The sequence below is a fragment of the Oncorhynchus keta genome, chromosome 10, assembly GCF_023373465.1.
Source record: "Oncorhynchus keta strain PuntledgeMale-10-30-2019 chromosome 10, Oket_V2, whole genome shotgun sequence".
NCBI lineage: Eukaryota > Metazoa > Chordata > Actinopteri > Salmoniformes > Salmonidae > Oncorhynchus > Oncorhynchus keta.
Window position 1 is genome coordinate 62,027,295 of NC_068430.1, and position 25,471 is coordinate 62,052,765.

Below are 25,471 nucleotides of genomic sequence, written 5' to 3' on the forward strand. Positions count from 1 at the left end.
TCAATAAACATGGTCTGTCATAACCAGGAACAGCTTTTCCTGACCACGTGAACTGACCAGGAAAATGTCAGGGTTCAAATCAAATCAAACCAAATGTTATTTGTATATTTATTAACAAGAAGCTGTTCAGAGTCCTGTCGGTTCTAGACTTGGTGCATCGGAACCGCTTGACATGCGGTTGCAGAGAGAACCGTCTTTGACCTGGGTGGCTGGAGTCCTTCGGGACATGGAAGAAGGAGGCCTCTGGGCGACTCACCAAAAGACATGGGGAGTTATAAGCTTTGAAAGGAGTTTATCAGAGTTCTCCACAGATCGTCGGGTTTTCAAAGGGATCGCTCCTCTTCCCTTTTGTGTTACATCAACATTCAAATGGATTCTCTCTCGCCTGGAGCTGGTTTCGGATATTCATGAGAGGTCGACATTTTAATCACAGGATAAATGTCACGAGAGATTGTTTGTGGTAGTTGGCCAACCAGGCAAATAAAGTGGCCATCTTAACTATGAGTTTGCTGTGTGGTGGTTTTGGAGGTACACTGGACATGTATGTGTATGATTCATGTTTTGTGCTGATATTGACCATGTGCTTAAATGGTTGGCGTACCATTGAAGAGTCTGTAATAATGTTACTTGTTTGGTGTAACGTTCAAAACAAGACAAGGTTACATGAACTGAAATGTGGAAGAACTGAATTTATTTCCATTATTTTGTCTAATATTGCAGAAAACATTGTCCAGCCTCACTGTTTCTATATTAGATTCCATCTCCGTGTTTATATCAGAATTCTTTGTTCAGCTGTAACTGATAAACATCATAGCACAAGTAATGAACGTTTATTTTTAAATTCAAAGACAAATAGCAGTAAATCTTATTATTTCCAAACAATTTGACAATGACAATTTCTAATGAGCCATGAAATTATTTTCTCCAAATGAATTGAGCAGAACTGGCTTGCAGCACTCATCTACATGTGTTTTGAACAAGTTTTTCAGTGGCATAATACTGTTCCATGTTGTTTTCGTTGTAGCCTTTCAAATAGAGTTGAGACAAAAAAAATGACTGGTTTCTTTGTGTTTCTTGGTTGTCATTTGGAGGGGGAAAAATGTATTCACATGGTTTTGACTCAATAGAAATCACATAGCTGGACCTACATCTTCAGATTTTGACGTGTTCTAGTATTGTACCTATTAGTACATTACGTTTGAATGTCGCATTTTATTGTTTTATGTTTCATGTTTAAATTCTCACAGATAATATTTTAAGTGTGAGAAACAGTAGTATTTCGGTAATGTATTATCATTCTCACTGACAGGGCAGCACGTTTTTAGGGTTGTATTCATTAGGGCACACCATGAAACGAAACGAGAGTTTCTAATTGGACAAGTTCAGATCGTCCCTCTCCATTTGCTTCCTAGTAAATACACCCCAGATTTCACTCAGTTGTAGGTCACACACAATCCCCCTTCCAGACCTGAGACTCATACCCATACAACTATCAATCAATCAAATGTATACCCCTTACAACTATCAATCAATCAAATTTATTTGTAAAGCCCTTCTTACATCAGCTGATGTCACAAAGTGCTGTACAGAAGCCCAGCCTAAAACCCCAAACAGTAAGCAATGCAGGTGTAGAAGCACGGTGGCTAGGAAAATCTCCATAGAAAGGCCAGAACCTAGGAAGAAACCTAGAGAGGATCCAGGCTCTGAGGGGTGGACAGTCCTCTTCTGGCTGTGCCGGGTGGAGATTATAACAGAACATGGCCAAGATGTTCAAATGTTCATATATGACCAGCAGGGTCAAATAATAATAATCACAGTGGTTGTAGAGGGTACAACAGGTCAGCACCTCAGGAGTAAATGTCAGTTGGCTTTTCATAGCCGATCATTCAGAGTATCTCTACCGCTCTTGCTGTCTCTAGAGAGTTGAAAACAGCAGGTCTGGGACAAGGTAAGACGTCCAGTGAACAGGTCAGGGATCCATAGCAGGCAGAACAGTTGAAACTGGAGCAGCAGCACGACCAGGTGGACTGGGGACAGCAAGGAGTCATCAGGCCAGGTAGTCCTGAGGCATGGTCCGAGGGCTCAGGTCCTCCGAGAGAAAAAAAGAAAGAAACAGAGAGAGAAAAAGAGAGAGTGAGAATTAGAGAGATCATACTTAAATTCACACAGGACACCGGATAAGACAGGAGAAATGCTCCAGATATAACAGACTGACCCTAGCACCCCGACACAAACTATTGCAGCATAAATACTGGAGGCTGAGACAGGAGGGGTCGGGAGACACTGTGACCCCGTCCGATGATACCCCTGAACAGGGCCAAACAGGCAGGATATAACCCCAGCCACTTTGCCAAAGTACAGCCTCCGCACCACTTGAACGTTATCAACCACCAACTTACTATCCTGAGACAAGGCCGAGTATAGCCCACAAAGATCTCCCCCACGGCACAAACCCAAGGGGAGACTACCCACACAGCACATCCTTTTTCACTGTGTGACCTTGTCATTACAGGCAGGTGTTTAAATTCTCTCCTCTCACCGTTATTGTACAAAGACAGAGAAGGAAAGGGAAGTGAGAGTCATGCGTAAGAAGTGAAAGTGTTCTTAAGGGGAATTTTTATGCCGTTAGGCAGTTTGAGATGTTTTTCCCTGCCACTTATAAAGTCACATGGCGACCATTGCTACAGTACACTCTGAGGGTTTGTGGGTGTCAGAAATGTGGCTTCTTCCAAATGCAGAAGGAAACAGCAACATTGGCTGACAAAAACCATGTGGTTGAAATGTGTTACTCATGTTGTTATGGTATTTAACAAGCCATTTATTCTAGAGCAGCAGTAAAGTAGTAGTACTACTAAAGTACTTTTAAAGTTCACTTTCACTACTTGTTTACTTATCATCTGTTCTAGTTCTATGCCAGTGGTCAGTGACGTAAAAAAAAAAAATAATGAGCATGACCTTATTTCCATTACAGCATATTGAATGACTATCATTAATATTCCATTCACACAGTTCAATGTAACATCGATAGATTTAGGCTACTACATAATACTTACATTTTCCCTAGGCTACAACCTAGCCTATTAATGAACGTTTACAATGTAGGTGCACACAGATCAAGAGACAAATTTGAGGTGACAGACAGTGACACATGGACAGACATTCAATACCACCTTGAACACTCTTGCCTGCATCTAGCTGATATAGGGTGTAATCATTAGTCCAACAGTTGCAAACGAGAGTTTCTATTGGACAAATTCAGGTATGTTTCTCCCCGTTTTGTTCCAGTTGCATCCGTTTAATAAATGTATTTCAACAGAAACGGTGAAATGAATACACCCCTGATCACGCGTTCTTCACAGTTCACTTTCATAGCAGCCACGTTGTATTCATTCTATGCGCTCTACTCCCCTTATCTTTTCCTTTTGCTTGTGGACTTCAATGCACAACACATCAGCTGTATGTGACCAGGGGAAAAAAATCTTTCAAAGCCAAACCACTACACACAACCTACATCGTTGTCACCATATTAGCTAAAGTAACGTCATAGTCAGCATAGCTTTCAGAACTAACGCTTTAGTAATCATGCTACAGTCATGCAGTAACGTTACTGTACAGTCATTAAGCATTTACACCGGCGGGCCCTGGTGCCAATAAATTAGTAGTACCAAAAGCTTGCCTTGAAAGAGTTCCAGTGTTTTGTAGGATAGTCATAACTAGCTAGCTAACATAACATCCCTCTGTTTGTGTTTCAGTAGGCAGAACTAGCTAGCTGCATTTGCTAGCTAAGTAAGTGAAACTAAAAGTGAAAAAAAAAGACAATCTCTATTTCTCTTTTGCTTCTCCTTCATTTCAGAAGAAATGTATTTGTTCAAAACTTTTCAACTATTATCTTTCGCTCTCTTTGAGTCAACTATTCAACACATTGTATACACTGCAGTGCTAGCTAGCTGTAGCTTAATCTTTCAATACTAGATTCATTCTCTGACCCTTTGATTGGGTGGACAACATGTCAGTTCATGCTGCAAGAGGCTGGAAGACATCCTCCAGAAGTAGTCGTAATTACTGTGTAAGTCTATGGAAGGGGGTGAGAACCATGAGCCTCCTGGGTTTTGTATTGAAGTCAATGTACCCAGAGGCGGACGGAAGGTAGTTGTCCTCCGGCTACACCATGGTGCTACCCTACTGTAGAGTGTTGTTGAGGATGCAGTAGACGTTCTTTGCAAAATAGTTTGTTTTAATCAATTGTTTGGTGACGTGTTTATATTTAGTATAGTTATATCTAAAAAGGATATATTTTTAAATGATTTACAATTTACTTTTTTTTTTAAATCACCCCCAAAAACATGTGTCAAAAAAAATACAAACATTATTTACTCTTTTGATAGGCTTTCTTTCCTCAATCTTTTTTAATCAAGGTAAAAAAAAAATTTTAAAGTCAGTATAGCCTACAAAATAGCCTAGAGAGGGATGGGTGGATGAGACAACATTAGCATTCACCCACACGAGTGGTGTCTTCAATGTTATGCTAATGAACGCTCTGCTGGACAAAATGATCCGTAATTAGCAACTCATCAACCACTCCATCAACCATGGAAATTCAGATTTTTGTGTGTGTGTTTTTAACTGGGTGGTGATTAGTATGTTCCACCATATCAAATGTAACTTTTGAGGCGCAACTCAAATTAGATACATTTTTACATTTGACAACTTGAGTAGACTAAATGGGATTGAGAAATAATTTGTGTGCATATTGAATCATTAAATTTGTATGTTTTTGCTTCAGCACAAATAGCAACATTTAGCAACTGACATAAGCTGTATGACAACCTTATGTATGGAGGGTTCAAGTAAATTGTTACCGATTTGCCTTTCAGAACTCTATGATATTGACAGGCCATTTTGCCCTGTTTGCCCTTTGTCTTTCTGTGTCAAGGGGCTCGGATGCCAAAGCGATCGTTGTCGCCAAAATAGGCTATAACCCAAGATGGATACAAGAGACGCCTTGGCCTTTGGGGAAATGGACAGAGTCCCTGGCAACTCTATCTGCCTCATGTGGCTTTCAAAAGCGTTTCTGGCTTGGGCGTTAGTGCTCCTGGGGGGCTGGGAAAGAGGGGGGGATTCGGTGGCAGCAAACTGGGGTAATCCTAGCCTAGTTACTGGGAATGGATTTCACTGGCCCAGCAGAAAACCCAACCCCAGGCTCCCTCAGTTCCAGTCGTCCCCAACAATGGGAAGAGAGGAAGGGAAGATGGAGGACGGTGCTTTTTCTGGGATGATGTAAAGAGAAATACCAGAGTGAGCTGATAAAAAAATCTGCTCACAACACAGGAAGTATCAAAACTGCTGTCATGAAATGAACAAAAACAATACTGTAATTGAATGGTTGCTGGTTTGCCTACCCGAGCCGTGAAAAACCTGTCGATGTGCCCTTGAGCAAGTCACTTAACCCTAATTTGCTACAGGGGCTCCGTACTACTATAGTTGAACCTGTAAATCAACACATTTTAATGCACATATGTGAGAATATAACATATTTCTATTTATTTTTGGATACTCTTGGGCTGCAGCCCCAAAACTCATCTGTGAATTTTCCTATTCGGATCATGCCAGATTTAGTACTTTTCTATTCACAAAATAGGAAGAATGCTTGCAGCAAAGGGTTTGTTGACAAACGCAGACTGAAATGAAAGTGCATACTGTATCATTTTGAGATGTCATTTATTTGTGATGTTTCCTATTTTGAGTTGTCAGAAAGCAAACTGGGACACGGCATCCATTTTATTTGAACAAAATAGTTGACCCAGACTTGACACACAAGTATGCTTGTGATGTTTGTTCTGTGACTCACGTCAGTTGAGAAATGTTTAATAATTAATATTAATCAATGATTAATGTTCTACTGCAAGGATCACTGCTTTCAAACAATAGAGTAAGTCTATATGCACAGTCACACTATATCCCCTTATCAGGTAGGGTTTCAGGTAGGGTTTCAGCGAACATTCTTATCAATACTATTAAACCAAATGTACTTGCCTATACATTGTAAATATATATATATATATATATATATATATATATATATATATATATATATATATATATATATATATATTAAAAAAATATATATATATTCAACGTGCAATTGAAGGCAACCAGCTGCCATAGGATTGTGAGTTTGCTCAACAACATAGCATTCATGCTGATTCAACACACAATTGTGACACAAGCAGCTGCAATAGGATTGTGAGTTTTCTCAACATTTGGACATATAGCTGAACAAACATACATTCTCAAGTTGAATGTTCTGTAAACTCAACTTAAATTTTTAGGTTGAGTGAACATACAATTCAACTTGTGTGTAGTCAATGTGTTCTACCTTATCTGCATATTTCCCAGAGTGCCTTGCCTTTTGAGTGTAGTTACCACCCATGATTTTATTTGTTAGTGACAGAGACATGGTTGTTGTATTCAATTGTTTTCAGTATTGTAGCTTTCTCTAAGTGAATGTTATCTTTAAAATTAAACTATTTATGACATTACATGTAGTAAAAGGTGGGTCTTAGCTACACACTCATGCTGTGGTCTGAAGCTCCTGGTATGTTAATCCTGCAAATATAGCATAAGGCCTTTCTTTGGGGCCTAATACAGTGGTCTGAAACTCTGTGTACATCAAGCCTCCAATTCACATTATGCAGAACTGCAAATTCCTATTGGAATCCAGCGAGAGGGAGGATATCCAGAATTTTGAACTTTTAATCAGTTTAGAAAAATATATATTATTTATGTTTGTGTAGCAATAGATTAATCAACCAATCACATACAAGTACATACAAAAACACAGGTATTGAAACAAACTAGTCTGAAAATCAACCTGCAAGAGAGCATGCTGGGAAATATGATAATGTGTACCGTGTGGTTTTGAGTTGTATTGAGCAAACAGTCTGTAATTTCACTCAACAAGCTTGTTAAAATTCAGCTGACTTTGAGCAGAGTTTGTTGAGTCAACACACTTTAACATATTCAAATTGTTGTCCGAAAGTAGGTATATAGGAGGGAGGGGTGTGGGAAAAAAACTGTGAAAGTTGTCCACCCTTCTTCCCTCTTGGGTTCGAAGACAGCCGTTCCATTCTGTGCTGTCATGCTGCGGCGTATCCCATGCTAAATGAGCACCCTAAGCAGTATAACTGCTCCCTCTCTCTCCACACACACACACACACACACACACACACACACACACACACACACACACACACACACACACACACACACACACACACACACACACACACACACACACACACACACACACACACACACACACACACACACACCCCGTCCCCATCTCCAAACAAAGCCTGAGTGACTCACAAGTCTGCAATTCCACCACTCTGACTTCCCACGGCAAAATCACAACAACAAGGTTCCGGGAACAAAATGGCTGCCCTCTCTTGACGCCGTCACTTGAGGCCAATTCCTTTCCCCTGATTGCCTCATTTTCAAAGTCTCTTTTTTTCCGAACCATCTAATCAGCCCCAGCTACATTCTGCTTTCGATTTTGCTCCAAGTGCTCAGAGCGCAATAGTAGTAAGACAGAATGTGGAGTATTAGCATACTTTTGAAGCGCTATCATTTGAAGTAGAACATTATGCGTAGCTACAATTGGTTTACCTGGCACGCCGCAAGGGTCTGTTTTAGTCACTCATATTTTGGGTTTGAATCAACTAGGATTTTACAGAAGGTTATGCCAAGGACATCAGGATTGCTGGAGTGGTTTAGTGGGCATATTGCATGTTGCGCAATATTGTGCACATCCATACAACAATATGCTTTTGACATTGCAGAGCCTTTCTCACAGTTAGATATAAAATGACTCCTGTGCGCCAGAGGCACAGATAAATACAGTATTCATCACTCTGCAGGGTTATCTTAGGAGACTAATGGCAAAAACAATGAGAAACACTTCAGGAAGCTAACACTAAAAACTATGAGAAACACTTCAGGAAGCTAACGCTAAAAAATATGAGAAACACTTCAGGAAGCTAACGCTAAAAACAATGAGTAATACTTCAGGAAGCTAACACTAAAAACTATGAGAAACACTTTAGGGGGCTAACGCTATCATCACTCTGCAGGGTTATCTTAGGAGACTAATGGCAAAAACTATGAGAAACACTTTAGGAGGCTAACGCTAAAAACAATGAGTAATACTTCAGGAAGCTAACACTAAAGACTATGAGAAACACTTTAGGGGGCTAACACTAAAAACAATGAGTAATACTTCAGGAAGCTAACGCTAAAAACTATGAGAAACACTTCAGGAAGCTAACGCTAAAAACTATGAGAAACACTTCAGGAAGCTAACGCTAAAAACTATGAGAAACACTTCAGGAAGCTAACACTAAAAACTATGAGAAACACTTTAGGAGGCTAACGCTAAAAACTATGAGAAACACTTCAGGAAGCTAACACTAAAAACTATGAGAAACACTTTAGGAGGCTAACGCTAAAAACAATGAGTAATACTTCAGGAAGCTAACACTAAAAACAATGAGTAATACTACAGGAAGCTAACACTAAGAACTATGAGAAACAATTTAGGAGGCTAACGCTAAAAACAATGAGTAATACTTCAGGAAGCTAACGCAAAAACTATGAGAAACACTTTAGGGGGCTAACGCTAAAAACAATGAGTAATACTTCAGGAAGCTAACACTAAAAACTATGAGAAACACTTTAGGGGGCTCACAATAACAATTATTAGAAACACTTCAGGATGCTAATGCTAAAAACAACAAGTAAGCTAACACTTGTTATTGGTTGATTTCTGTCTGTCCGATCAATAACAGAGCAGAGCTAGAAAAACCACATTGATGCTGTATCATATCCTAATCCTGCCCCTTGTCACAAGATAAATGGCCTCTTCCCCCATTTCCCCAGTTAAGTGTGCATGACAGCGCTAAAATAAACGTAGAGTAGGCTATAGGGAGGGATGAAGCCTAAATAGAGTTGGGATGAGGTCATCATCGTGCTGTCAGCCTGTTCATTAGCCATGCTTAATATAGTCCGTCAGAGAGAGGAAGCCATCTGGTCCGTCCTGTTCTCAGCCATAATATGACATGCCGCATCATTTTCAAATCTTTCTGCTCTCACTTTAAAAGGCTTTGCTTGTTTCCTGTTTTGGAATGGGATCACATGTGCTATAGAGGCTTCCTAGTGGATATGGGATAACATCATTGTTGTGAGTGGGGGGCAAATGGGAAGACTGCATTAAAAACATATCAGACTTGTATAGAGCTGAGTTTGCCAGCACCATCTGTGGTGGCGGCCCATAAATTGAGTTAGGGCAGGAAGCTAATGCACAGGGCGATCATGAGCTCACTCGGTTATCCACAAGGCCTCTGTCCACCACTCCCATGTTGAAAATGATAACTGCAAGAGTGTGGCAGAGGTATGCTATAGCTATGCAATATTCTGCAACCCATGCAATATTGATAACACTATGTATGCCTTATGCATGCTCTATTTTATGCATGCTCTATTCATGTCTCTATTCATATCCCATAGGGCGGCGCACATTTGGCCCAGGGTCGTCCGGGTTAAGGGAGGGTTTGGCCCGGGGTAGGACGTCATTGTAACATAAGAATTTGTTCTTAACTGAGTTGCCTAGTTAAATAAAGGTTAAAGTCGGATGCATGCTCTATTCATCCTTTGCATTCTTCTTTCAAGCCTTATGCACATTCTATTCACGCCTAAAGTATTCTTTATTCATGCCTCCTTATGCATGCTCTATTCATGCCTTATGCATGCTCTATTGATGCCTTATGCATGCTTCATTCATTCTATATTGTTGCTTTATAACAGGTCAAACTGCACAGATGGGGCCATGTGCTCCTCAGAAACCCGCTTGTCTAAACAGTCAGTGTATGGGGAAAACCTAAAGCGAAATTGAGAGCAGAGGGTTCACACCCCTTGCACAACCACTCTGTCGACGACCCTGACACAGCTTGTTGTTGTTAAACCAGTTTTTCCTGGAAGAGCTCTTCAAGGGAAATTGTGATTGTCCTTGACACGGTACACAATGTTTGCTTTTTTCTCTGGGAGGAACAACAAGCAATTCATGTCTCAGAGAAAGGAGATGGCTGCAAGGGTGAAGGCGCTGGGGGTGGAGTCTTAAGAATCAGGTGATGGGTTACGTGTCCAAATACGGAATGCTTCACTTTCAAATTAAAGGATGACTCTGGGATTTATTATATGCTCTGTTTGGCTGTGTTCCAGATTAAGATGTGGGGAGAGCCAGCACATTCAGTGAAGGGCAATACCATAAAGAATGTTAATGTAATTTTTTAAATATATTTTGGGGGGAATCACGATGCCCCTAGATATAGTGGATTAATGAATGTGTCACTTTTGTTAGTTTATTGCTTTGATTCTCACTAACATTTTAGATGCTCATTCTGGTAAGGAAGTACGGTACAGGCACCCACTGGCACGTACCCCACACCAGCCGTAACTCACCAAACCAAAACTGAGTAAGACATAAAAGAAACAGAGAGCAGAAATTAAGAGAGAGAGAGTGCCAGCAGGCTAATCTAAGCATTGAGTCACTGATGAAGACACATGTTCACAAAACCTAAACGAGTTCCATGTATACCCACTTTGCCTCAGCAGGCGCCCCGCTTCCCAGAAATGTTTGTTGTTGTGTCTGACTGCTAGCGTTTTTTCTATAAGGTTTGCATTGGGTAACCTGTCGAGCGTCCGTGCTGGTCTGGTCATCAACCCATACTGTTTCTGCTGAGTCACAAAGCAACATCTCTCTCTCTCTTTCCCTCTTTTTCACTCTCCCCAAATGACACCCTATTCCCTAAATAGTGCACTACTTTTGTCCAGAGCCCTAAAGGCCCTTGTCAAAAGTAGTGCACTATGTAGGAAATAGGGTACCATTTGTAACATAACCGCTCTCTTTTCTTCCACCAAGTTGTTTTCTTCTTTTGCCTCCTCTCCCACTCCTCCGTTTCACCCCGAGCCCAGGAGTGGGGTCAGAGTCTGTTTGTTCAGATGGTCAGTGTGAAGGGGACTTGAAAAGCCGGACATCACATTGAACCCTTGACAGGGACTTGTGATTCTCGCCCTCCACTTCACAGCATCTGACTGGTCCAATAAGTCGATGTATGCATCCCAAATTACAACCTCTTCCCTATATAGTGCACAACCTTTAATGTCAAAAGTAGTGCACTATATAGGGAATATGGTGCCATTTGAGACACAGACTTTGTAACAGGGAGATATGTGGGACTTGTTTCACTTAAAAAGTGACCCATTTATAACAGGTCACGACAACTTAAAGTGCACCATATGACGTCCAACGTATCACTCTTAGGAAGCCATTGAGATTAAATCTCATTTTACAGTTCTTAGTGTAATAATGACATTATTACTAAGTAATAGTTGTGTCAAGCGGGCACAACACAGTTATTACAGTTATACTACTGTCCTTTGAGCTGAAGTTTTATTTTTGTATTACTTATTACAGAGTGTGATGTCAGCTGAAGTGTTTTATCGTAATCTATCATGGCTAATCTGATGATAATGGTGGCGACACCTGTGTTGGAAACTATTCTGGGTGATAAGGAGCGGTCGCGGGCTACTTGTCTGATGCGGTTGCAGTCTTAAAGAGCATGGTTGTTCTTCAGTGTCCTCTGCCCGTCTGGCTGTTCATCAAATGAAATGAGCTCATAAATCTCAATGACACGCCGCTCGGCAGGAAGTGGCAAGAAGCGAGCGGCCAAAATGTCAGGCTCTCAATGCGGGGCGTATATACTGAGTTAGCCCAGGTAAAGGAATCCATCTAGGGTTTTTGGAGCACTCAACTTGCCTCAACATATTTATGGGTTGTGTAGCGGCAACCTTCTGTTAGAAGTCTTGCGTCTCCGTATGGGATTGACTATCCAGGCAATATTATTTACCACTCAATGTGGTTACAGTCGGTAACTTTTGGCAAAAGTATCATTTGGTTATTATCCAATCTGTGTCCAGATTTTTCAAACTCAAGAAGTTCCAGTTCCCACAATCCCCATCAGCTCTATTCAAACGTGATTGACGGTTCCAGTGATGGAAAACGGCCATTTCATTATGCATACAAAGCCAGAAATAATAGCATGTTCTCTGAAAGAAACTTAAAATAACAACTCTATTTGTTATTTTTATGATGAATAAGGAGGAACCTTAGCTCCTGAAAAATGAACATCTATTTCCATCTGTCTCTTGTTTGTGGTTTCAATAAAAACCTCTTATCTTTACTGGGGGGGACCTTTGACCCCGCTGTTTGCTGGAATCCTCTTCAATTTCTACCCGCAACAAAAACAAAATAACAGCTGTGTCGTATTTCTTAAACCCTGCAAAGCCCGACATTCTTGCAGTATTTATCTGTAGGATGTATCCAAAGGTTGGAAACATTTCAAAGAAACCTATCATGTTCTGATTTTCTCAGAGAACTAAAAATAGTTTGAGGCACAGAGATTGGGGATATTTGTACAACGCCTATTATATAAACAGTCTAAAACCTTCGCTGTCACACATGTCCCTGCCCTTGTATACAGCATATGTGTCGGAGTAAATATTTCCATAATGTTTTTTTACTCAAAATGTACCTTGGAGCGATGCGATTTGCCCACACACACTTGTTTTTAATCAAGGACAACCATTCAACATTGTAACTCCTCATGAACACAAATGGTTACTTGAGATGGATTCCCTAGACTTATCACTTAAAGCTGTGCTCAGAGCAGGGTAGAACGACTGCCCCCTCTCATTGAAGTCATGGAAGTTCAAGGCCGACTTCTGTACTGCATGTATTGTTAGCAGAAAACTGGATCCCCCATTATAGTGAATGGGAAAATGGCAATCTTCATGGTCAATCTTCTTGTAAAAACAAAACATGTTTTGAAGACAGTCATGGTACCAATAATTGCTTTTAATACCACAGATGTATGTTCTAGAACCGATGCTAGCCTAAAAACTTAACTTCCTGGAATAGGGAAAGAGAAAAGGAAAGGGAGATACCTAGTCACTGAATGCATTCAACTGAAATGTGTCTTCCGCATTTAACCCAACCCCTCTGAATCAGAGAGGTTGGGGCTGCCATAATCGACATCCACGTCATCGACGCCTAGGGAACAGTGGGTTAACTGCCTTGCCCAGGGGCAGAACAATTCGATTTTTTACCTTGCCAGCTCAGGCATTCGATCCAGCAACCTTTTGGTTACTGGCCCAGCAAGTACCTCAAACTCTGCATGTTATGTCATCTTAACCAACTTAATTTGGCATCAATGCGCTATTTAGTCTTCACATAGGAATGAATGGTGTCACGTGATCAAAATCAAATCCAATCAAATCCAATTTTATTTGTCACATACACATGGTTAGCAGATGTTAATGCGAGTGTAGCGAAATGCTTGTGCTTCTAGTTCCGACAATGCAGTAATAACCAACAAGTAATCTAACTAACAATTCCTAAACTACTGTCTTATACACAGTGTAAGGGGATAAAGAATATGTACATACAGATATATGAATGAGTGATGGTACAGAGCAGCAGATCGAAGGCTTTGTCCATTCATATATACAGTCATTGGCTCAGAGTCAATACACATCAGCCAGGTTACCCATGGATGCACAGCAACCCATTTACAACAGGTTATCATAGAGATGGCATTGATTTCATCTTAATGGACAATAAATTGGTCTCGTTCAGGTGACAGGGCTTCACAACACCAAGACAACCATCTGCTCAATGACAGAGAGACAAATCAGATAATACTGTGAGCCGCTCACAATGCCATGTGCACCTTTTCTATCCATCTTGACCTTCCAAAGTGGTAGTGTAACAGTTTAGCTTCCGTCCCTCTCCTCGCCCCTACCTGGGCTCCTCTGCACACATCAACAACAGCCACCCTCGAAGCATCATTACCCATCGTGTCACAAAGGCCGAGGCCCTTGCAGAGCAAGGGGAACAACAACTTCAGGTCTCAGAGCGAGTAACGTCACCCGATTGAAATGCTATTAGTGCGCACCACCGCTAACTAGCTAGCCATTTGACATCGGTAACAGTAGGAAGAATTCTATTCCATGTAAACTCAGCAAAAAAAGAAACAGCCCTTTTTCAGGACCCTGTCATTCAAAGATAATTAGTAAAAATCCAAATAATTTCACAGATCTTCATTGTAAAAGGTTTAAACACTGTTTCCCATGCTTGTTCAATGAACAATAAACAATTAATGAACATGCACCTGTGGAACTGTCGTTAAGACTATCAGCTTACTGACGGTAGGCAAGGTCACAGTTATGAAAACTTAGGCCACCTAAAGAGGCCTTTCTACTGACTCTGAAAAACACCAAAAGTAAGATGCCCAGGGTCCCTGCTCATCTGGGTGAACATGCCTTAGGCATGCTGCATGGAGGCATAAGGACTGCAGATATAGCCAGGGCAATAAATTGCAATGTCCATTCTGTGAAACGCCTAAGACAGTGCTACAGGGAGACAGGTCGGACAGCTGTTCATCCTCGCAGTGGCAGGCCACTTGTAACAACACCTGCACAGGATCGGTACACCCGAACATCACACCTGCGGGACAGGTACAGGATGGCAACAACAACTGCCCGAGTTACACCAGGAACGCACAATCCCTCCATCAGTGCTCAGACTGTCCGCAATAGGCTGAGAGAGGCTGGACTGAGGGCTTGTAGGCCTGTTGTAAGGCAGGTCCTCACCAGACATCACCGGCAACAACGTCGCCTATAGGCATAAACCTACCATTGCTGGACCAGACGAGAATGGCAAAAAGTACTTTTCACTGAGTCTCACAAGGGGTGATGGTCAGATTGCACTTATCGTTGAAGGAATGAGCATTACACCGAGGCTTGTACTCTGGAGCGGGATCGATCTGGAGGTGGAGGGTCCATCGTGGTCTGGGGCAGTGTGTCACAGCATCATCGGACTGAGCTTGTTGTCATTGCAGGCAATCTCAACGCTGTGCGCTACAGGGAAATCATCCTCCTCCCTTATACGCTGTGCATTACAGGGAAAACATCCTCCTCCCTTATGTGGTACCCTTCCTGCAGGCTCATCCTGACATGACCCTCCAGCATGACAATGCCACCAGCCATACTGCTCATTCTGTGCGTGATTTCCTGCAAGACAGGAATGTCAGTGTTCTGCCATGGCCAGCGAAGAGCCCGGATCTCAATCCCATTAAGCACATCTGGGACCTGTTGGATCGAAGGGTGAGGGCTAGGGCCATTCCCCCCAGAAATGTCCGGGAACTTGCAGGTGCCTTGGTGGAAGAGAGGGGTAACATCTCACAGCAAGAACTGGAGAGATGAGGAGGAGAGCTGAGGAGATGCACTGCAGTACTTAATGCAGCTGGTGGCCACACCAGATACTGACTGTTACTTTTGATTTTGAGCCCCCCTTTGTTCAGCGACACATTATTCCATTTCTGTTAGTCATGTCTGTGGAACTTATTCAGTTTATGTCTCAGTTGTTGAATCTTGTTCATACAAATATGTTCATACAAATATTTACACATGTTAAGTTTGCTGAAAATAAACTCAGTTGACAGTGAGAGGACGTTTCTTTTTTTTGCTGAGTTTATATGTTGAATAATGTTTTGCATTAATCAGAACGGATTTTGTCATTGCTTGTTTGCGTTGGTTGAAGCTGTTGCCAACGTACATGTTGACATTGGTGTCAAAACATCTCTTCAAGCAAGAAACTGACATTGACTCAAAACATAATAGGTATCAATAAACTTAGCATTGGCTAATTCAATATGCCGAAAGTGCTGACTAATTCACCAGTCTCTCATTGGTCATTAAGTGCCGCCCATACAGGATAATTACACTGGACGACAGGACCCCTTGTAGGCCAGATGGAAATCCATAATTATCCTGCCTTATGGCGAGATATAGCTATTAGACTAATTTCCTATAGTTACCTGACATCTGACCAAGACATTTTCAATCAGGCAATCTTTCAGTCAGCGGTAATGTTCTGATGGCAGATGTGCCATTCCGCTAGTAAATTGAGCACCATCTTGTCTTTGACCCTTTACACTATTTTGAACCTTTTCAAATGATAAAAACAGCATTAGATATTGACCCCTTCAACTCTTCTTTTTCCCTCTAAGACAGTGATAGAGGACGTAAATGTCCTATGTGTACGATATGATTCATCCTTCGGGCTTCAGGGACCCATCTCCAGGGTGTCGACCGCCTCGCGATTGGGTGTGATTCTGGTCAGTAACCATGACGACGGGGCCGGCTGGTGAGGAGCACCTGGTGAGTGGCTCACTCAAAGTCAGGACTCCTGAAGGACAGTGGGAAGAGGAGGAGGGGGGAAGGGAGAGGGAGGGAGGGAGTTATTCACAAAAAAGGATGTAAGCCAGCAGGGGTAGAAGAGAAGAAAAAGGGGGATGATAGAGGAGAGGAGAGGTGGCGGATTGCCAGCTGTGTCCAGAAACGTGTTAGGATGGGCCCGAATGAGATAAAGCATAGGAATTTCTCTCTGTGTCATTTTCATAACATCTACGAGTGAGGCAGTCAGTGGAGGAGAGGCGGTTTATTTTGAGGGACCCGTGTGATATTCCCAGCCAAGTGACAGAACAGAGTGGATTCTCAAAGCGGCAAAACTAAAGCACTGCTCCGAGTGCTCTGTTTGACTTTGACCGCTCAAATACATCTGGCGATCCAGCTAATGCTCCTGGGGGTAGGAGCTTTAAAAATATTAATAATTGTAACAACGATGCAAGGGCAATCTAAAGTACAACACTTTTGTCTATAGTTATACCTAAATAAGGCAACTGAATATCTGCTTGTTTCGATCGAGGGTGTATGAATTAACAAATATGTGTAGATGTTGCGATAGCTTTTTTGCATCGAACTGAGAATGCTGACCAATAGATCCTGCAAAATGTTCGTTGTTACGTGTCCTCATTTGAGCCATTTCATAAATAGGAGACTATAACTGATTCTGTTCCAATACTGTCCGTAGATATATTAGAGACATATGATACTGTATCACATTAGATATATTATAGACATATGATACTGTATCACAGTAGATATATTCGAGACATATGATACTGTATCACAGTAGATATATTAGAGACACAGTATATTACACAGTACATTATCTCAAACAGACAGTTGTATGTCTCCGGGAAAAGGGGGGGAAGCAGGAGCCTTACAGAACGAATGATGCCTCCCGTCTGAATTGTCGCATTTCCATTGGCAGAAATCTCCATCTGATTAAAGGGTTAAAGGGTGGCCATGCCACTTTTTGACAGTGGCGATTCAACATGGTCCCAAAGCCCTAAGCCCTTCTAATGTGATAGAGCGTGTCCAAGTCAAGCAGTATCTTCACAGACGTCAGTGTAGCGGGTCTTCCAAGACACCCATAAAAGCAACAAGTGCATACTGGCCCATCATGGGGGGATGTCAGCATGGGGAGGGTGGGATTGCTGATCTCCTGAATGTATTGCCTGAAAGCTATCTAACATGGATGCCGTAACAGACAGCTTTGAAGTCAAAGGGAGGCTGATGATATGGTAAGCCTTGCTTAAATCCCTCATTTATTTTTGGTGTCATGGAGATTTTGATAGTGTCTCTTTAATATGGGCTCATCATACACTTGCCAAAAAGGAAATATTGAGTACAACTGTAGGGGTTTTCATTTCATTTGGGATATGTCTAAGGACAGCCAATGATTCGAAGGCAAATAAATATATTCCCTTGGTTTATCCCAAAAGCCCAGCTATCGGAAGACGTGGGTTGTCTTTCGCTGTGGCCTTGGTGGAGATCGACCAGTGCCAAGGAAAGCTAGAGTTTTACTGTTGCCATGGAAATGACTCGGGTCCACAGGCAGAGAGCAACAATGCCTGTCTGTCAGCAGATCATGCCAACTGGTGTCTGAGCATTCAAAATGGCTGCCTGTTCGGTTGATCAATGTCAGGGTGTAGAGCGGGCCTGGGCAATTCCAGGGCTCGGGGGCCTGATTGGTGTCACACTTGTCCCCCATCCATAGCAGACACACCTGATTTAAACTAATTGCATTTTTAACTGAAGATCATGATTAGTTGATTATTGGAGTCAGGTGTGTTAGCTGGGCCCGGGGTAAAAGTGTGACATCAATCAGGCCCCAGAGGACTGGAGTTGCCCAGGCCTGGTCTAGAGGGACATTTGTCTCGCTTGAAAAAGACAGGTCAAGAAATTAACAGTATTCTGAGATAATTTTGTTTTCCTGGTTTGTTCTGGTGCTCATTTTTACGTAGTTTTACTAATGAGAGAAAATAGAAACAGCTACCACCAAATGTCATTGTATTTTGATTTGATGGCAAAGTTGCAGCTGCAATATGTAACTTTTTGGGTGACCTGACCAAGTTCACATAGAAATGTGAGTGTTATAGATATGTCATTCTCCTTGAACGTAAGTCTAAAAAGCAGCAGATCTGCTCTATGTGAGCTATTTCTATGCTTTCGGTCTTAAGTTTAGTTTTTGCTTCTTTAACTTTAGGTTTTGTACACCAGCTTCAAACAGCTGAAAATACAATATGTTTGGTTTTATTTCACAGAGGTGTAGATGGTCCAATGATTTTCTACGCTATACTTGCTTGTTTTGTCACATAAAGTGAAATTAGGCGAACATCTTTAACTCGGAGGTTAGCATAAAATGCTAAAGAACTTGAGCGAGATGTTAGTTTGGAAGAGCAAATTGGTGTTGGGCCGTTTTACATGAAGCCAAACATATGAGATCACGGCTATTATTTTGATGATATAATAATTGCAGGTGAGCTGTAATCTGTGGAACAACAACATACCTGATGCTATCTCATCATGACACTGCCCTGTGTAAACCATGTGAGAACCTCCAGTGGGCGTCCATGATAGAATTTCACACTGGCCGTTGTGTGCGTTACGTATAACACTCACCATTTGAAACCCTCCGACTGCCACCTCAGCTCTATCTCTCCCAAGCTACTGTACCATTGCTGCATTTTTTTTTTCTGGTAGGACTAAACAAAGCATTTGAAACAATAATGGGCACTCCTATGTGGCATAGCTGGTTCAAAAGAATTTAAAAATAGGCACTTGTTGTGTTTGAGTCGGAAATTGGATCTGGGAACTGCTCATTGTTTTGGTTCGGCTTTGTCTTACTTCAACTAAAGAGAAGAATTAAGGTTTTTGAAATTGAGCTACAGCTACTCTAATCCCCAAGAGAATTTCAAACATTACCGACATGTGAAAGATGCTTCCTATCCCATTTGTAGGCCACACACACAGACAAGGATCCACACACTTATGCACACACACACACACACCTCCACCACTTTCTCTGACAACAAAGTACGCTCAAAGCGTATGATCACTTTGAAATCATCTATTGTCCAAAACATCCGAGCCAACAGACTGTCACTAACAACTGCTCTAAATATGTCACAGATCATCTTCTATCTCATCACTTATTAAACATTTAGAGTGGAAAAAAGAGACCACAGAGATGATGTCTTATTCATGCGCCACGTTACGCACCACTGGCGTGGACTGATTATGTCAGACTTGTAGGGGGAAAAGAAGAGACAACAATAATAACCTCTCCTTACACGACTGGCTGCCCAGCTGAAGTGAGGGGATGTGGTATACGTCATCGCTGCCTGGTGGAGGGATCAGGTGACCTCGCTTGCCATCTCGGCAGGAAGGGAGGAAAAGTTCATGTGTTCACGCGACGACGTCTAAGTCCCCCCCTATCCGTCTAGCCTTTCATTGGTTAATTATTAAGTGTGGGAAAAAGAGGCTTGTATATCAAAGGGCATAGTAAGGTCTATAAATGTGTGTTCAGGACCCATTGTGCTGCCGGGGAAGATTTGGGTTTCGCTCAGGGTTTGTTTGTGAAGGAGGGTGCCCTATGTGGATCATTGTGTGTCCATAGCCCTGTACACACTCAGGTTGTACAACTGATGTACAACGCATTTGATGGTTGTGATACAACTGGTATGTTTGTGATACAACAGAGTTTGTCTGCTCAAAAGTGTTTATAAAACTATTGTACGGTATCTCCAATGGTCTTTGTGCAGAAAAACTCTCAGCTTTATCACAACCCGATGTGTCAAATGTGTTGTACATTAGTTGTACAACCTGAGTGTGCACGGGCCCCATGTGCGTGAGAGAGTGCATGCCTAGGGTTTCTATCGAAACAATGCCTCAGCGATGACGGTGCGAATTGTACTGTACTGTCTCTGGGAGGCGTTAGGTATTGCTGTCCACATTGTTCGAGACAACTATGCTTCTTGTAACTCAACTACACTCCCATTGAGCATGAGAGCCACACCTCTCACACTTGATCTCAGCTTCCCAAAGCTATCAGCTTGCCGTCACACTGACATGCTGTACACTTACCACAGGAGGTTGGTAGCACCTTCATTGGGGAGAACGTACTCGTGGTAATGACTGGAGCGGAATCAGTGGAAAGATATCAAATACATCAAACCCATGGTTTCCATGGTTTCCATGGTTTCCATGTGTTTGATGCCATTCCATTCGCTCCGTTCCGGACATTATTATGAGCCGTCCTCCCCTCAGCAGCCTCCACTGACACTTACAATATATTTGCCATAAAGGCCAATGAGACAGAGGTTCTTCTGTTTATTTTATTCATCACCAGTGATAGGTAAAAAAGCCTTTAGGTCTCACATGTTTTGCATTTAAATGGCCTGAAGAGGCTGCCTCACCTCATCTCCTCGCCTTCATCTCGATTAATCTGAAAACACAGAATAGGTGAAAGCAACATTGTGGGTGTCAATATTGTGAATTTGTTTTCACCTCTCCAGTTCTTTCATGTCTGTTCAGGTAAAGGGAAGACGAGGAGGATAGGTAGGTTTTTTTTTTTACTATTGAGATGCACCCATTGTTTTACTTGTCCAGAGCTTTTAGTCTAATAAGACAGGAGACAAGGACAGAATTCTGTGTAAAACTATTAGGAAGTAGCCAAAAAGGCGTAAAGGGATGCTTTCCCTTTAGTGGCTGTTTTTGTGCAAACGTCCAGAGAGAACCACAATGGCCATAGGTAGAACATGGTAAGTAAAGGCTTGTCGTGCAACAGTCATGGGGCCTTCATTATTTATCTGCTTCTGTATACAGATCGTATGGCATGTTGATTGACTCATGCCCAGCGGCATATGGATCCATTTTGTTTCTCATATCATTTGCTTACAGTTGATAAAAAAATGTTTTGGTTTTTGATCGTTTGCCATGGCATGTTTACCAAAATGTACACAAATTCACAGTGGCCCCTTGAACATTCTGTTTCTCATATGATTTGATTAGTGCACCATTTACATTTAACAGCCACCCATATAGTTCTGTTATTGTTAGAAGCACTGGTGCAGTGAGGTTGTGCTTATCTAATCTTTATCATCTGTAACTGAACAACAATGTGGCTTTGTCAGGGGTTCATATTTCTGGCCTTATACAATACTTGTGATAAAGTTATAAGATGACACTTTACAATAAGGTACCCTTTACAAAGGGCACCATCATGTAAAGCACTAACATGTATAATTCTCCCATTTTAGGTAGGTAGGGCACCACATTAACACAGGATGGCTCAGCCCACAGAGGAACGCTGTCATTTTTCATCATACCCCAAATGGATTGGGTATCTACAGGATTTATTGAAGAGCAAAACCATTCACAAGACCTCAAGGTTCTTCAATTCAACTTTAAAAAACATATTTAACCTTTATTTAATTAGGTTAAGAACAAATTCTTATTTACAATGACGGCCTACCAAAAGGCAAAAAGGCCTCCTGCAGGGACGTTGGCTGGGATTAAAAATATAAACAGATTAAATCCAAATATATGACTATCTGGTATGTACTGATAGGGGGCCAACTGGAGTTAGTTATATCTTTCACATTGAGGCCCTCAAGGTCGGCATTTTCTATTCAGTCCTCCCCATTCTAGCCACTCAGCATTGTGGGGGTTATTTGATCTGCCGGGGGACAGACACAGATACGACCTGGCTGGGAGGCCACATCACTGATTCGTGGGGCGTTGTCTTGGCACAAACACAGTCCAACAGTTATCTGTCCACATTCTATTTTTCTTGTCATGAATTGCCTGACTAATGAATCAGACTGCTGTCTGAGTTTGTTTCCAATTCATCCACTTTTTTTATGTAACTAACTCGACAGTGGCGATTGATTTGTGTAGTTGGTCGCGACCAGAAAAGGCAGTGAAAATGACACACTTCTCCTCTCACATTTCAATTACGACCAAAAGGTTTTGTTTGAAAATGCAGCCTGACAACTCCGTAGCTGAATTATCTGTAGAATTTCACCCGGCAATTAACATGTTGACACATCCTGAAAGGGAGAGAGACTCTGGACTCTGGAGCAGACACACCTGAGAGGCATTATTCAATGCCTAGTGGTTATTTACATAAACATGTCACAGGAGAGTTGGTTGTGATTGATAATGGAGAAGTGCCAGAGGAAAAGGCACAAAGCATCTGGTATTTGGTTGAGTGGTGAGGTCACTGGGGCCATTTAGAGTCTAAAATGGGAGTCCGGTTTGGGTGAACTCGACTGACCTTGCCTTAGTCCAGAGAACTGGTGAGACCACATGTTTTCAGTGTTTAAGGTGTAGTATCAGTCATCGAGTTGACATTTAGAGAGTGAACAAATGTGAACCATGATGAAGACCAGTGTTTCCTTGAATTGCATGTTTTATGGTTGGTGTATTTTGACTGGTTATCGGGCACATTCCTGTCGTCTGGTCATAACATTCAAATTGAGTTGATTCGATAAGAATCTGGGTGTGTTGTTCCTGCCTTTTGTTTTCACTGTAGGAACATAACTGTTACCAAATTAAATGTAAATACTCATTAGAAATATCTGCAATTGTTGTCTTTAGACTGTCACAATACATATATTTAAAATATAGGGGGTGGGAAAGATGTTAACATAATGTGTAATTCCTTAGGTTTCTGTCTGTAATGCCAAGGACCTGAAGTTAACTGTGTGCCGGATGGTCTTACATTGCATTCTGTCAAACCGCCTTGTCATTGTCACAACCTGGACTGGGGCAGCGCATGAGGCCTGTTTCAGGGACTTGTTTCTGAAGACCATTCTTCACAGTAAGTTTTGATAGTATTAAAGGTGTTACATTTGTTTTCCCAACTTGTTTTCCCAACTTGTGCTATTCAAATCGAATGCAATGTTCTTTTGGAAGAACCTGCAACCCAGGATGCCATGGATAAGGGGGTCCAGATTCAGGTCACCCTTTAGCTGAAAGGGGCCTCCGATTGTGAAGGCGGCGGACAGGTGAGAGGGATCGGCTGCAGTGAGGGTCAGCATCAAGTCTCGGACCACCTATCTCAAAACCAGCCTCTACCCCCAAGCCACAAGACTGATCCAACAGCTGAACCCCGGGCTGACTCCTGCACCCTACCACACACTTACCATTTATTCATATTCTGTACACACTTAAATGACTTTAGTCTACCGGACCAATGAAATAGTTATGTCACCTAACTGCACTATGTAGATATACTTTCATTATAGTTCTATGCTGCTACTGCACTGTAGTTATTCCACTCTAAGCACATGGGTAAAAAAAATGTCCATACTATATGAATGTAGGCTCATTTGGTTTTTATCTTAAGGCTATTTTGGTTTTTATCTTAAGGCTATTTTGGTTTGATCTTATTCTTATTTACATCTTATTTTCTTTGATCTGCATGCTTCTTTTTGCACTTGTTTTTATTGTTTCATTGTCAGTACGTCGTATAGTCAAGGAACTATGACACATTGATTGCAGTCGGCTTTGTTCCCACTGTGTGAGAAGCCTTTCTATATTATTATTCGTTCAAATGGACATGGCATCCAATCTATCTTAAATCATAAACGTAAATTAATAAATAAGTGGAGAAAGGGAGGAGGCACGCCGCTGGCTTGATGCTGAAAAAGTGCCGTGCCTCCGGCTGTCAGCTGTAGTGTCGCCGGTCGGGAGAAGGGCGGGTGAAGGGCGGGTGAAGGGCGGGTGAAGGGCGGGTGGGCTGTGTGAGGAAAACGACACTTGAACAGCAGAAGCACGGCTGCCGCTTGACAAAGTGGCATATCGCGGGCGCCCCATGAGGCGATGGGTACTCTGGAGGGACGCCGGCCTCCCGATTGCTCATTGCTAACTGGGTTGCAAAGTGCAAATAAATGTTAATTCAGGTTAAGGGGAGTTCCCGCTTGAATTTGATTAAAAGGGCAGTGAATTCGCTTATACTTTGAGAACTTGTTAGCAAGCTCCTGACACACATCATTTTTTTCTCTGAGATTATTATTAACTGAAGACACGTGGAACCACTTTAAGTCTCATTTTGTCAATAGTCATTTGCTCTGTGTTATTATGTAATGTATCATATATTTCATGTACACTGTAATAGTTTAGTGTCAATTATTTCATGACTAATAAATCCTATTAGTGAGTGAATGCATCCCTCGTTTTACAGAGTAACACTTTGACACTATGTTCATAATTTAGTAGGTCTATTGGTAAATATAGTTCACAATACACATAGCATACATGCTTGTCCGCTAACTATGCATCTCTGAGCTAAGGTTAGATCAATCATTTAATGCTAAGACGTAGATCGCAAGACATAAGCTCTTTTGGTCACGTGTAACTTGTAGTATTCCGAGTGGTGATGCAAGGCTTGCTACCTTAACAAGACCCAATTAATAGGCCTATGGACCTATAGTGTTTATTCACCTAATAATGGAGTCAGATTGATGAATGTAGTTTATTATAGTCAACATCATTTTCATTCAACTACAGTCAGAAATATTGGTTGTTTACATGAGAGGATGTAAGTAAAAACACAACATCTCAATTTAAAGCCAAGAAACGGCAACATATTGTTGAAGTTGGTGTATGTTGTACTTGGCTCTTCCTGTGCTGTGGAGTTGTGGAGACCAGCAACTTAATAGCGTTCAAGGCGCTTGTTAGAGACCTATATTGTTGTTGTGTCTATTCAGTGTTCTGGTAGGTTTAAAAACGCCGCAAAACAAGCTAAATTTAAACAAGAAGGGACCCGACCCTTTTGATACACCACTCTAAACAAAGTCATAGGATAAAAGTGTCCCCTGTCGCCTCTTTTACTATCAACACTGATGTCACTTCCTTTTTTCATAAATAACATTGTTTTGACCATGACTTTACAAAACAACCTCCAATGTCATGTCTCCACACATTGGTCGATGTGATTTACTTTTAAATCTGACTCACCCCGGGGAATGATTGACTTTCCGTGCTTGTGTTAAGCTCTCTTTTTTCACCCTGTTGGCAATGTGTACTCCTCCATGCTGCAAGCTGCAATTACTCACATTCCACCCCCCACCCCATCCCAACTAGTGTTAGTATATCAGGG

General features: G+C 41.8%; 2 long non-coding RNA genes across 3 annotated transcripts in view; one reads left to right on the top strand and one right to left on the bottom strand.

The window, feature by feature from the left end:
• The window catches only part of LOC118389138 (uncharacterized), a 44,224-nt gene extending 19,695 nt beyond the window's left edge, over nt 1–24,529 (top strand). Inside the window, exons 2-4 of one of the 2 annotated variants that reach the window (XR_008144688.1) lie at nt 21,624–21,754; nt 23,035–23,188; nt 23,284–24,529. This is a non-coding gene — a long non-coding RNA (uncharacterized LOC118389138). Of the gene's footprint in view, nt 1–21,623; nt 21,755–21,774; nt 22,665–23,034; nt 23,189–23,283 lie in introns of those variants that run through there. The other variant, XR_004826679.2, reaches the window with a different exon arrangement.
• On the bottom strand, nt 675–25,471 carry LOC127932276 (uncharacterized). Its single transcript, XR_008144689.1, has 2 exons — nt 25,330–25,471; nt 675–2,089 (listed from the first exon to the last, which is right to left on the bottom strand). It is a non-coding gene; the product is annotated as an uncharacterized LOC127932276 (long non-coding RNA).